General features: G+C 38.7%; 1 protein-coding gene across 4 annotated transcripts in view; it reads left to right on the forward strand.

The window, feature by feature from the left end:
• The window catches only part of LOC134814769 (coatomer subunit beta'-like), a 70,289-nt gene that overhangs the window by 21,323 nt on the left and 35,539 nt on the right, over window positions 1-13,427 (forward strand). The gene's annotated exons all lie outside the window — the stretch shown is intronic.

Here is a 13,427-nt window from a genome sequence, read left to right on the forward strand (position 1 = left end):
TCACCCATGCCAATGTTGACAATATCAGTAAGTGCTCTTAATTGCCCTTTCTCTCAATGTAACCCTCATGTCACTGCTACTGTGTCTCAACTCTTTAATCATAATTACTTTTTGAGAGCACTACAAAAACCTACCTAAAATACACTGAGGAGAATCCAAGTAACTCCAGTTTTTGTCCTTAATACAGGTGATGAGTCTGCTCCCTGACAGACTGTACCCCGGGATACAGTCCATTTCCACAATTGTACCGTGGTCCACTGGAAGTGAGGTGCTGGTCTTCAAGTCAAAGATATTCGGCAATTCTGTACACTTTTCTGAAAAAACAAACCCTAATATTTATATAGAAGCATAGAGTCTGATTTCTGATAGTTTTTCTTAGTATGTATATTGTAAAATGATTTTAGGAATTCAGATTCATGTCAACAATTCTTGTTAAAAAATTATACAATTAAAGTCAGTTTGATAGTGCAGGCATCACTATGAATTCAACCTTTTGAAAAACAAATTCTTACCGATGATACAAGTGGGAAGTTGACTCGATGAGATGTAGTCAGCGTCTTGAACGCAGGTTATCGTTTTGTCTCCTGAAGTGAGGGTGAACCCCTCAAAGCAGTTCACGAATATCTCAGCTCCTTTCTTCACCGGGAATGCAGAGTCTGTTTTTAAGTGTCCTCCTATCGGCAACTCCGTACAAGTTTCTGTAGAATCTAATGCTATCTCCGGTCTTCTTATACGAAATACGAATAACTTTTACTTTTGAGTGAACTGTTTTTGCGGAAAGGGTTTTAATTTCTAACCGGTTAAAACAACAAATTTATCAAATTTAATGAGATTTTGATGTCAGTTCAAAATCGCACTGACCGCCATCGTTGCACTTAGGTTTTTCCTGGAAATCGAAATGCACACCCTGGTTACAGGTGATCACTTCGTCACCCCTTAATTCTTTGTCTTCCGAACAGCTCACTGACACAACTATCCCGTAACTCACAGGGAAAATCGTGCTCGACTTTAGATGTGAGATATCAGGAGGTACGCCGGAACAGTACTCTGGTTGTTATGACAATTTTTATAATAATGCAGTAAGTCAATTAACACTCAAAAGTTATATTCTTATATTGTGCAATTGTGTCATTTACGTTGCAAAGTAACAATCTTTTTCATATTTAGCTCTAAAAACAAAACAAAAAAGTAAATGACAGAAGTTACAATGATATACTCACTTTCTTCGCAAGAAGGATGTTTACCATGAATACTTTGATAGTTATCATTCTGGATACATGTGATGATGTCACCACCTACAAGAGAGTACCCAGCATCACAATGCACTGTTACCCGGGTATCGTAGGGAACAGGAAATTGGGTGGTTGTTCCTAGGTTCTGGATGTTCGGCAGTTTGCTGCATTCGTCTGTGTGTACAAATTGTTTACCAAGCTAGAAGTCAAGGTACGACGATTAAAATGACTTAGGAAACAGAAGGGAAAGAAAACACATGATTTAAACCAGCCCACTTATGTGCGACAAATATTCTGTTTAAAAGTAACTGTAATTAATAAAGATAAACGAAACAAAGCCTTAAAAGAGCAAACAATATATAGAAACAGTTTTTAGTTTTATTATTATAATGTGCTCGGTCAAATAACAAATTACAAATTACAAATTTGTCGAGAATAAATCGCATATTTTATACATTGTATGTTCAAACCTAACACACAAGAAGGCTCTTCGTTGAAGGAGAAGTCATCTTCCTCAATACACGTGACAGTGCTGGCTCCGGTCAGAGTGTGTCCAGTGCTACACGTCAAGGACACTTCACTCCCAGGTGCGAGGGGGAACTGTGACTCTGTCATTATCTGTCCCCAGCTTGAGGGCAAGCTCTCACATGAAACTGAGAATGGGTTACATCATTGATATTGTGGAACAATCAAATTGAGTTTATCGGTTCAAATATAAGTATTTTTCGATGATATTTGTGAAAGTTGAAAGATCGTTTCGCGGAAGACCCCCTGACACTTAATTTATTTCTTAAGTCCTACATCTACCTGCCAAAACCATAGTACGGGCAATAGCAAGAAAAAGCATTGCAAAGCTTCGAAAAATATGATAAAATAACAGATTTACTGCATTTTGTTCGATCATCGTTTGCTTGAGATCCTTGAGGACAAGCAGTACACAATCCCGAACTCTCTGTACTGTATGTGTAAGGAGGACATTGTTGACACTCTGTTATAGAACTGTCTTTGTAGGTACCCGCCGGACAAGACACTAAAAAGGTTATCAACAATAAGGCAGTTGGTTCTATAATGTTTATTCTAAAATAAGTCACTGCCCTGATTATGAATGGCTCTTGTAACTGAGTAATATTACACTTAATCATTGAATCTGGACGTTTCCGTTCAAGTTCTGATTTGATATTTGATCGATAAAATCATATAAATAAGTAACAGCTATTAGGTAACAGTTCAAATCCCAATACTCACCACAATCGGTTTTATCAGAGTTAGTGTCTTTTCCTATCCCGCAAGTGCTGCAAGAATCAGATCCTGCAGCACTGAATGTTCCTACTTCACATTTGGAACAGGTTGCAGATCCAGCAGCACTATATTTCCCAGCTTCGCATTCAGAACAGGTTGCAGATCCAGCAGCACTATATTTCCCAGCTTCGCATTCAGAACAGGTTGCAGATCCAGCAGCACTATATTTCCCAGCTTCGCATTCAGAACAGGTTGCAGATCCAGCAGCACTATATTTCCCAGCTTCGCATTCTGAAAAAATTAAGCAAAAAAATTATATTATCGCAATAAAAGTTTGATCCCAACAAACTTTCATTGATCTTACTGCCAAGAAGTGGTACAGATTCAAGCCTAAATGATACCTAAATATCTGTAAAAAAATTCACCGAATTGTTTGACAATTACATTTCAATACTTAGCAAGTTTTGAACTAGTGATATAGTGAAGATCCAGCAGCTGCTGGACAAAAAGTTCGAAGTGGAAAAATTGTTGAAAAAAATTCAACGGACTTTAACTGGGACGGACCTTAAGATGAACGTTAGGGCCTCCAGCGTTCAAGTAATGTCCGTCCAAATAAGGTCCGATAAGGTATTCAACACAGTCTGCACTCATGCACTGTAACTAATGTGGATATATTTGAAGAGTGTTTCACAGTGGCTACTTTCTATTCCACTTAGATTATTATTTCACGTAAGCTGTAATCATATAGTAATCCCCTAGAGGTGGATTTTGGAAACATAATAGTGATACGAAATTTGCCTTCAGTCGTTAATCCCTACTTATACAAAAAGTCTCACCTAGCTTGCATTCGGGCATACTTCCAGAGTATGAGTACGTTGTTCCGTAACTGCAGGTAACTTCGCTGCTGCCAAGGTTGAAAGTTCTTGTTGAGTCAGCACATCTCACTGTCAACAAAGTGTCTCTCGTAACCGGTGGTTGAGGAGATAATTCAGTTAACAACCAGGATGAGGGGACTCCATCACAACCGCCTGTAAAGCCGTTTTGTCACAGTTGGGATATTTGCATACTTTCCATCGTTATGAATATAAGATTCGCGCTTTACTTGTTACAATTTATTGTTTCGAAAGCCTAATTCTTGATTTGAATTCATTCTAGATATTTGAAATTTTCATTTAGATTATAATATTATATCCTTTTGTTTACCCATGCGATATTGAGCAGAGGCCTTGTCATTGTCAACGAATGCCAATTTCGCTACGTCTTTCCTCCAATAGTTTTTCCAATTGTCATCACTGCATGTTGAGTCAGACATCAGGACGCTGAACTTCTCGTAATCGTCAAGGGAAGCCACTAGCCTAGGGGAGTTACCCAATGTTTTGGAGATTTTCCAAATGCCATTTCTACCGGTGTTACCATCGTAGTTTCCCCGATAATGCCTACCACCAGAGAAGCACTTCACAATGTAGTATTCGTTCGAACCAAGGAAAATCTCCAGTGCTCCGACCTCTATATCCTGGATAATAGAGGAATTTTAATACACATCTTAATAATATTCAAGGATGACCTGATCAGTGATCACCTGATAGTCGAATTGAAATACTTAAAATGACCCTATCCAATATCTATGATACCACATACTTTGTCGGATCTTATTTGGTCGAACCTTACATGGAGCGCTCCACACGTTATCTCAAAATTAAATTCCGTCTACCAATGTCCGACCAAAATTATGTTTGTCCATATTATAATGTCTGCCAAAAATAAAGTATTAAATTTGAGAGACTTGTAATTACGAAGACAATTTAGTAACCTCAGATGTGTAGAACCAGACTTCAACTCTCTCCACGGAGTTTGTAATTGTCCGTATCTCCAACGGAATGCCTTCAAGGTCGAATGTGTCGTATGAGTTTTTGTTTATGTTTTTCCAGCCTAAAATAAATGGTATTAATAGCAAAAGAAGTTGCACGCAGCCCATGGTTGGATCTTGATTGTCAATGATATGATTCATTTCATGCTAAGATGTTAGATATAACTGCATGTTGCCGTTATCACTATGCTGTCTTGCTATGATACAGTTGCCACTGAACGCATTTGGATGGAGAATAAGTGTTGAATACAGGTTGCACTTGTGCGGAGGTGAAAAAAGCATGAAAAGAGATGGATGACAACAAGATATTGACGATAGAGATAAATTTATAAACGACATTGTTATGTAAGAAATTGTGACTTTTAGGACGACCCTCTATTTTGAAAGAGTCACCATTTTAACTGGTTGAATCAAGTGAATACCTTGCCCAGTTGTAGGTCCTACAAGGAAGAGAGTCAATAGGAAGACAGTTAGGATGTCTTTTTTCGGGTCCCGATATCTACACATCTTTCTTTGTAGAACCATCGAATTTAACATCCACGCTGTATATTTCAGAGTTTAATAAATAGGTTGATATCATCATCTTACTTATAATTCAGAGAATTCCCTTTGTATACAATCTTTGTACGTACGACCGCCCACGTGCAAATCAGACGAAAAATATGAACTTGCGTAGTAACCATGGTAACGAGAGTTATTACGCACACATGCACGTGCAAAGATTGGCGAACGGCATTTTTTATCGGTTTTTCTAGTCTATGTTGTCTCTACTATAATTCAAAGAATTATTTTTGTATGTATGTATGTACGACCGCCCACGTGCAAAACAAACGAAAAATATGAACTTGCGTAGTAACCATGGTAACGAGGGTTGTTACACGCACGTGCACGTGCAAAGATTGTTAAAACAGCATTTTTATTTTTTATCGTTTTTGTTGATATTACGTTGTGTTTAGTGCAATTAACATTTTAATTGGCTGTATCTTCGGTTGTGCAGGATATTTTTTGACGCAATTTAAACTTACTAACAAAAAATACTATTAGCTTCCTCCCTGTTACCACGGGTTTTCTAGTCTCTACTATAATTCAAAAGATTCTTTCTGTTGTATGTATGTACGACCGCCCACGTGCAAATAAAACGAGAAATAGGTAGTTGCGTAGCTACCATAGTAACGAGGGTTGTTACACGCACGTGCACGTGCAAATATTGTTAAAACGGCATTTTTATCGGTTTTGTTGATATTACGCTGTGTTTAGTATGAGCAACATTTTAATCGGCTGTATCTTCGGTTGTGTAGGATATTTTTTGACGCGATTTAAACTTACTAACAAAAAATACTATTAGCTTCCTCCCTGTTACCACGGGTTTTCTAGTCTCTACTATAATTCAAAAGATTCTTTTTGTTGTCTGTATGTACGACCGCCCACGTGCAAATTAGATAAAAATAGAAAGTTGCATAGTATTAGTAACCATGGTAACGGTGTTCAAAACTTAGATGGCAAGTACGTACGGTACAGGGCTTTAAGTACGTACGGTACAGCTACTTTTAAAGGTACGTACCGTACAGGCACTGTAAGGTACAATTTTTTTTTCAAATTTTTAGAATCAACTTCAGTGAATTACTTGCAATTTTTGATTAGTATTATCATCATAATTTTTGAAATAGAAGTCGAAAATAAACACAGTGGTTAAAACCTTAGTTGTAGTGAACGTACGGAACGTTCACTAAAAATAGTTTGTGAACGCGTTCGCTAAAAGATTTTAACGTTCGGAACATAAGGAACGTTAATTGCTATAATGAAATTAAAATGCCGGACATAGCCCAATTATCCGGCAAAGTACTAGCGTTTCCATTGCCACTTGCCGACAGGATTTGCCACGTTGTAACAGACAATCCAAATGTCAATAAATCTCTACGACGCTTAATCGAAGCTGATTATGAACACATCATACGATCATGCTGTGTAACCCACCAGTTCGATCTACTTGCCGAGGATGTCGGGAAGTTGAGCTGGACCAAGGAGACATTGTCGAATTGTAACAAAATAGTTACAAATGTGAAGAATCACGACATGATTCTAAAAACGTTAAGAACCCATTCTCTTGTCAATTTGCTAAAACCAGGGGAAACTCGGTTTGCCACCCAGTTTATTATGTTAGAGAGACTGAAGGGTTCCAAGGATACTTTGATTAAGACTTATATTGATCCAACCCTTACTGAGTCTGTTAGCAATAAAAGTAATGCATACAAGAATTTGTTTGAGTGCGCTAAAGATTTAGTGTTTGACCCCCATTTCTGGATAGAAGTCGACTATTTATGCTCAATTCTCGAGCCGATAATGGTCTTGCTTAGATTTTCAGACAATACAGGGTGAGTTGAAAATAGTGTGTGGAAAGTAAATGGCTCTACTTTTTTTGACAAATGAAATTTCCAGTTAACTTTTGCATATTTAGGTAATGAAAATATATACTTTTTATGATAATACAATTAAAATACTTAATGATTAATAATTTGCTCAACCCATCGTCCTTTATTAACTAGGACATATTGATAACGTGTAAGACAATTGTCTATAGCCGACTTGACTGTATTATGGGGGCAGGGGAGTCTTATGGAAATTTTCTCAAAATCGACTTTTTAGTTAGTTGTTTCTGATAGAGGGGAGTAATATCTATCAGATGCTTTTGATGCCGTGGAAAAATATCGTTCCTAGCCGAAATTATTGCCGGTCAAAGGTCAGCGCGTGTGTGGTAATTGTATTGCGCGAGCGATTTTTGATCGCGTGCCCTGAAAATCGAGTCTAAAAATCCATTTTCTCCTACATTTTTTGAGCAATCACCCTGAAACTTTCAGTATATGTTCTAAGGATCATTTACTTTTAGAAGAGATGAGCCAGACAGAATTTTGAGATAGGCCTTTAAAAAATTTTATTCGATTTTGAAAATCTTGGACCTCGTTTTTTGATGATTTTTTGATTCTTAAGATTCCTGTTGGTTTCATCGGTGTAATTTATTACAAATATTATCTGTTCACCTTAAAGTTAGCAAATTTTGCTTTCCGCAATAGAAACCATAAAAGTGATATGGTTAGTCTTGCCAACAAAAGGTGGCTCGAGCTCCATTCCCCCTACATTCAGTAGGGTTTTGTGCTCACCCGGCTTATCAGGGATATGATCAGCACACGAATCAGGATGTCTGGAAGGAGTTTCTAGATGTCATGGACACGTGGTGTGACGGCGCAACAAAGAAGAAGATAATTTCGCAGTACACGTTCTACCGAGAAAAAAGAGGCTTATTCTGTACTGACGCTGCCTCAAGTTTTAGCCAAGATTCTGACGATCCAGTCTCTTGGTGGAGCAACTTCGGTTGCGAGGTACCCGAACTACAGAGTTTTGCAATGAAAGCGCTGTCGCAATCGACATCAGCCTCACCCTGTGAGACGAATTGGAGCTTGTACGACTGGGTGATAAACAAAAAAAGAAACCGCCTCACAGTTGACAAGCAGCGAGACTTTATTTATGTTAACGCAAGTTTGCGTCTTATGAACAATTCACGAATTAAGGAGCAATAATATCATTACTATTTGCTATACTAGTGACTTATTTTTATTCATTATTGTTTATTTACTGTCTAATTCCGACAACATGGTTTTATCTCATTGTACGACTAAGTTCAGCGTTCACTACAACTAAGATCAGAATTAAGCAATAGCTAAGGTTCATGATACAATCTAAATTTTGGGTTGGTTTTTTGCGAACATTTGACTTTATAATGAATTTACGTTTACCTGATATGGTTAGGAGTTGGCTGGTGGCCATGATGGTATCAAAGGATGAGGAAAGATTAGTTGGTGCACAACTTGATGAAAAACGATATTTTCTGGCAACTGATTTATGGGCATTGTCTCTTACTTTTATATTCGTGTGCTGCCAGGTGTTTTATCTTTTAATTTGCTAGCCAGATAAAATTATTGATTGAAATTCCCATTGAGCAGTGAGCACGATTGAAATGATTCAAATTATAATCGTTAAATGCACAATTTTCCTCTGTACTCCTGTAACTCTTTCTTAAAATGAAACAATTGCCGTAATTAAAATCGTTCTACAAAGAGCGGTACGGACCACTTACGTTTCAAATGAATTCAAATTTTTCGTTAAATCACCCTTGTTAAATATCTTTGGCACTATCTTACCACCCACTTGCACTGGTCGGAAATTTATGGGTTTCGGCTCTCTGGAAAGTATTAAATTTTTATTTAAATAACCCGCAAGGGAGGGTTGCATCTGTCACAATGTAATTACGCCATTAATTGTATAATATTTAGTTTCAAACAACTCCGTCGTAACTTTATTTATTGCAAGCGACTTAGTTTGAAGAAATGGAGTGACCTGTAACAGTGTAACCGGGCGAGGGGTTCTCCCCGAAATCAACCATAAATTTGACTTTGGGTATGTTGAAAACATATTAAAAACACATGCTGTACGACCTCTTATAAAATTTCAACCTCAGGGAGAGTTCATAGTGCACCCTAATGTTAAATATCTCAACTTCAAGGAGAGTTCATAGCGCACCCTAACGTTAAATATTTCAACCTCAGGGAGAGTTCATAATCATAGCGCACCCTAACGTTAAATATCTCAACCTCAAGGAGAGTTCATAGCGCACCCTAACGTAAAATATCTCAACTTCAAGGAGAGTTCATAGCGCACCCTAACGTTAAATATCTCAACCTCAGGGAGAGTTCATAGCGCACCCTAACGTTAAATATCTCAACCTCAAAGAGAGTTCATAGCGCACCCTAACGTTGAATATCTCAACTTCAGGGAGAGTTCATAGCGCACCCTAACGTTAAATATCTCAACCTCAAAGAGAGTTCATAGTGCACCCTAACGTAAAATATCTCAACTTCAAGGAGAGTTCATAGCGCACCCTAACGTTAAATATCTCAACCTCAGGGAGAGTTCATAGCACACCCTAACGTTAAATATCTCAACCTCAAAGAGAGTTCATAGCGCACCCTAACGTTGAATATCTCAACTTCAGGGAGAGTTCATAGCGCACCCTAACGTTAAATATCTCAACCTCAAAGAGAGTTCATAGCGCACCCAAACGTAAAATATCTCAACTTCAGGGAGAGTTCATAGCGCACCCTAACGTTGACAGCATCACAAAATATTGACTAACGTTCACTAACGTTCACAAACGTTCACTACAAAATGATTGGAACGTACGTTCAGTACGACTAAGTTCAGCGTTCACTACAACTAAGGTTAAAACAATAAAAGATTTAAAAGGAATATTTGTGTACCGGATCGCTCTTAACCGGTACTACACTACTACTACTTGTAATTATCGTTAAACTCAAAGCTTCATCCTTTTGTTGCAGTATACGAACACCAGCTTTTCACTTCAAAAGCCCACATGCACGTGCAAAAATTTGCGAGCGACATTTTTATCGGTTTTGTGGTAATTAGGTTGTGTTAAGTGCGAGATACATTTTAATCAGCTGTGTCTTCGGTTGTGATAGATATTTTTGATGCAATAAAACTGCAACTTCCCTCCCTGTGACCACGGGCTTCCTAGTCATATTATAATTCGAATGATTATTTTTGTTTGTTTGTCTGACCGCCCATATGTGCTTACCTGGGGACCTCAGGCTATTATGTTCATAAACATCTAGAGATTAGGCGGAATGACAGGCTGAGCGTGACCCAGTAAATATGTGCAGATCAGATGAGATACGCGCACGCAAAATTAGATTATTGGAACGTCAATTTGATCGGTTTGTTGTTATATTACTTCGTGTACATAATGTTTTACATTTTAATCGGTTATGACGGATGTTTTTTATGCGATAATAAAAACTGACCATCAAAAACACAAAAAAGTACTTCTACTATTATCCTCCTCCCTGTGACCCCGGCCTTTCATTATGATTAATTATATTATATAAAACATTTAATGACAGATAAAACCGTCCTTAGATCTTAATGGGTGCCGATAGAAATTTTGACCTATAAGTGCTATCTGGATATCTCTCTGATAAACTAAAAGCAAACGAACTGTTCTATAAGTATAAGTGAAACTCAAACAGTGACAATAGCATTGTACCATTAGCTGTAGAAGTATGGAATGGGACAGCCTTGCTCACGAGATTTACCTAATTGCTGTTGTTCTATATCTTTAATATTCCATTTCCTTGTAGCGTGAGCACTTATTGTTTGCCCATTGTTTTATGAAGGATTATGTGATTAAAGGGGGAAGCCGAGAATCTTTGCCTGGGCAACAGGAATGTATCAAGTTGTATGGCATCGCAACTAGGTTATTTTCTTGTAAAGTTGTAAGAGGGCAATTATGTAATTGAATGTTGGACTCAAAGCTGTAAAAGGTTATGATTACTATGTTCTGCAAGGTTGGCATTGTCAATCAATCAATTATTATCCATGATGCTCCCACTTAAATGATAATATTGTCTCTAATATTGCTTGATTAAGGGCAAGGCGCGTGTTTAGAAAGGTCTTACCAGTTTACCAGTACTTATGGGTGCTTGTGATTCGGTAATTCAACGACATAACAGACACTTTAAGTTTATGCACAGTACACATTTAATAATAATTATTATAAAATACAAATAACTAATTTACATTTACAACATACAAGGCAGGGAAGTAACAACCCATAAGCTAGGTAGTTTACCAGTTTAAGTTAAAGTCTCCGTCAAGAAGCTTAAGGAAATACAATTTCTTGAGGTGAGAACATACATGTATCCCCAAGAAATCTTTATCACAGTTCAGATAAAACTTAAAAGAGCTGCGAATATGAAGGCATTTTGTAAATCAGTCGCACAGTCGGGCATACAGATTATTCGTAACGGTAAGCAAAGCTAAACTGGGTATTTCACAGTGCAGTTAAGCTTATCGTCCTGTCTTGTAAAGGCGGTTCAATGCATTGGATTTGGTGCTTTAATCGACGATTACCCCACCCCTTTGAACTGTGAGGATTAGGAAGAGGGAGAATATGGTTTGAGGAGAGCTGGGGAGCCGGATAAAACAAAGCATTTCGTTAAAGCTATCACCATAAAATGTAGAGGCTGTATATACTTCTGCTTGATATGGATTATAACTGGTCCACTATTCAACCAATCGCATGCCTGGATCTCGAGGATTGACCATTACTTGCATTAGCAACCTTGGATTTTATTCACGTGTTGGAGCGATCAGGATTAACTCAGAACAACAGGGACGCTAAGCATTTCTATTGCCTTTCGACTTAATCCTCGCCCCGTTGGAACGCTGCGTGAGCATATTTTATCATATAAAAAGGTGCCAAGCCCAAATCAACTTAACTCGTGAGAGGCCTTTATTTGTGTAATTTGCTCAATTTATAGGGGCATGCTCATTTTGGTTGGAAGTTTCTTCAAACCTTATATAACTGAGTATATCTTTTTTGGCAGGTGGTATGACACGGTGACGCGTGACACAAGCATCAGCGAAAACTGGTGTGATGAAGCATACGTTAAAGCAAAAAGAGACAGTTATTAGTTCAAAGTTTTCTTCTACTACTTACTTGCTTGGGTTACTTGGGGTTGCTTCATAGATCCTCTATCGGGTCATCAGAACGGCTGACCACCCGTGCAGCGAAGTTGCTGTCTTTTCTGCGCTCCAGTTCAATAACAAATTCCCGTTCTGGCAACAATATCCAGTAACAGGAGGTTCGTCCGGAATGGATGTAACAAACTCCGTCAACAATGACTTGAAGCGTAGGGGGTCCTCGATAAGGTGAAGGTTTGCGGGAATGATGTTCCACAATCGAGGCCCCATCACTACAAATGAGCTGTCAAAGATCGATTGATTCCTTTGGCTACTGGACGTTGACTAGCTAGGGACTACTGCTTTCTGGCCATAACGGAGTGTATCTGTAAACTGAACGTTGACATCATTAGGACACTTCTTGTGTAGGATCTTCCACATATGAATGATAGTGTAACGTTCTCTCCTCCGTTGAAGTGACATCAATTTTAAGGCCTTCAGTCTCTGCCAATAGTTCAGATGTTGCACACCATGTATTTTGGACGTAAATGTACGTTGTACTCCCTCTAGCTCAGCGATATCAGCTTGCTTAGTTGAATTCCAGAGGGCCAGGAGACAACAGTACTCGAGATGGCTTCTGACTAATGACTTGTAGAGGGTCAGCATAGTGATCTTGTTTCTCGATCTAAAAGCGCTCAGAACCCAAAAGGCAACTTTACGGGCACGATCTTCTATCATAGTAACATGGGAGCTCCAAGACAAGTCCGCCGAGATCAAACCCCCAGGTCTTTGACTGCATCCGTAGGGTACATTATGTTACCATGCAAAACTTGATAAGTTTGCGTCAGGATGGCAAACGGGAGGTCTTGCAAGCTGTTTCGGGGACAGTGTTTGTGCACTACTAACTACTACTACTACCAAAATGCGCGCGGAGTTGAATTGGACTCGTCGACGGTCGCGGTCTTGCGGAACAAATATTTTACAAATATACAAGTACCCGTTAATAGTTAACCATGAACGATCTTTTCGATACAACGCAAAAGTTATAGTTTGCGCGGCGCGTCGAAGCGGCGATTTACTCCAACAATTGGTAAGTACGTTTGTAAACACTGCACTATTACAATTAGCCTATGCACTGTGGGATCTGAAAGTACAATACATAATTGGTTATGGCCAGGGGACCTGCAGAGGCTATAATGTTCATAAACATGTAAACTATTTGACATGCGTTGCATGCCACTTTTCGCGCGCGATAGATTATAGAGTAAAATTCAGCGGAATGATTCACATAGCCATGTGTCTACGCGTACATAGCCATGTGTCGCGCGCTACTGCAAGCGAGAGGGCTCTGGTTAGAGCAAGCGGAATAACAGGCTGAGCGCCAACCAGTAAAGTAATTAATAAATGATAAACAAAAGTTGAACTAGCCACCCCACAGTCACACAAGTTATGTGTTTTTAAATACAATTATGACCCAAAATAGTTATACGTTGTATGACCCGCGCCGCGCACAAGTGCGCGGCTCCCCCTTTGCTCTTACCTGTTACCAGAGCCCTCTC

This window comes from Bolinopsis microptera, chromosome 5 (assembly GCF_026151205.1).
Source record: "Bolinopsis microptera isolate Bmic1 chromosome 5, MBARI_Bmic_1.0, whole genome shotgun sequence".
In the NCBI taxonomy this organism is placed as follows: Eukaryota; Metazoa; Ctenophora; class Tentaculata; order Lobata; family Bolinopsidae; genus Bolinopsis; species Bolinopsis microptera.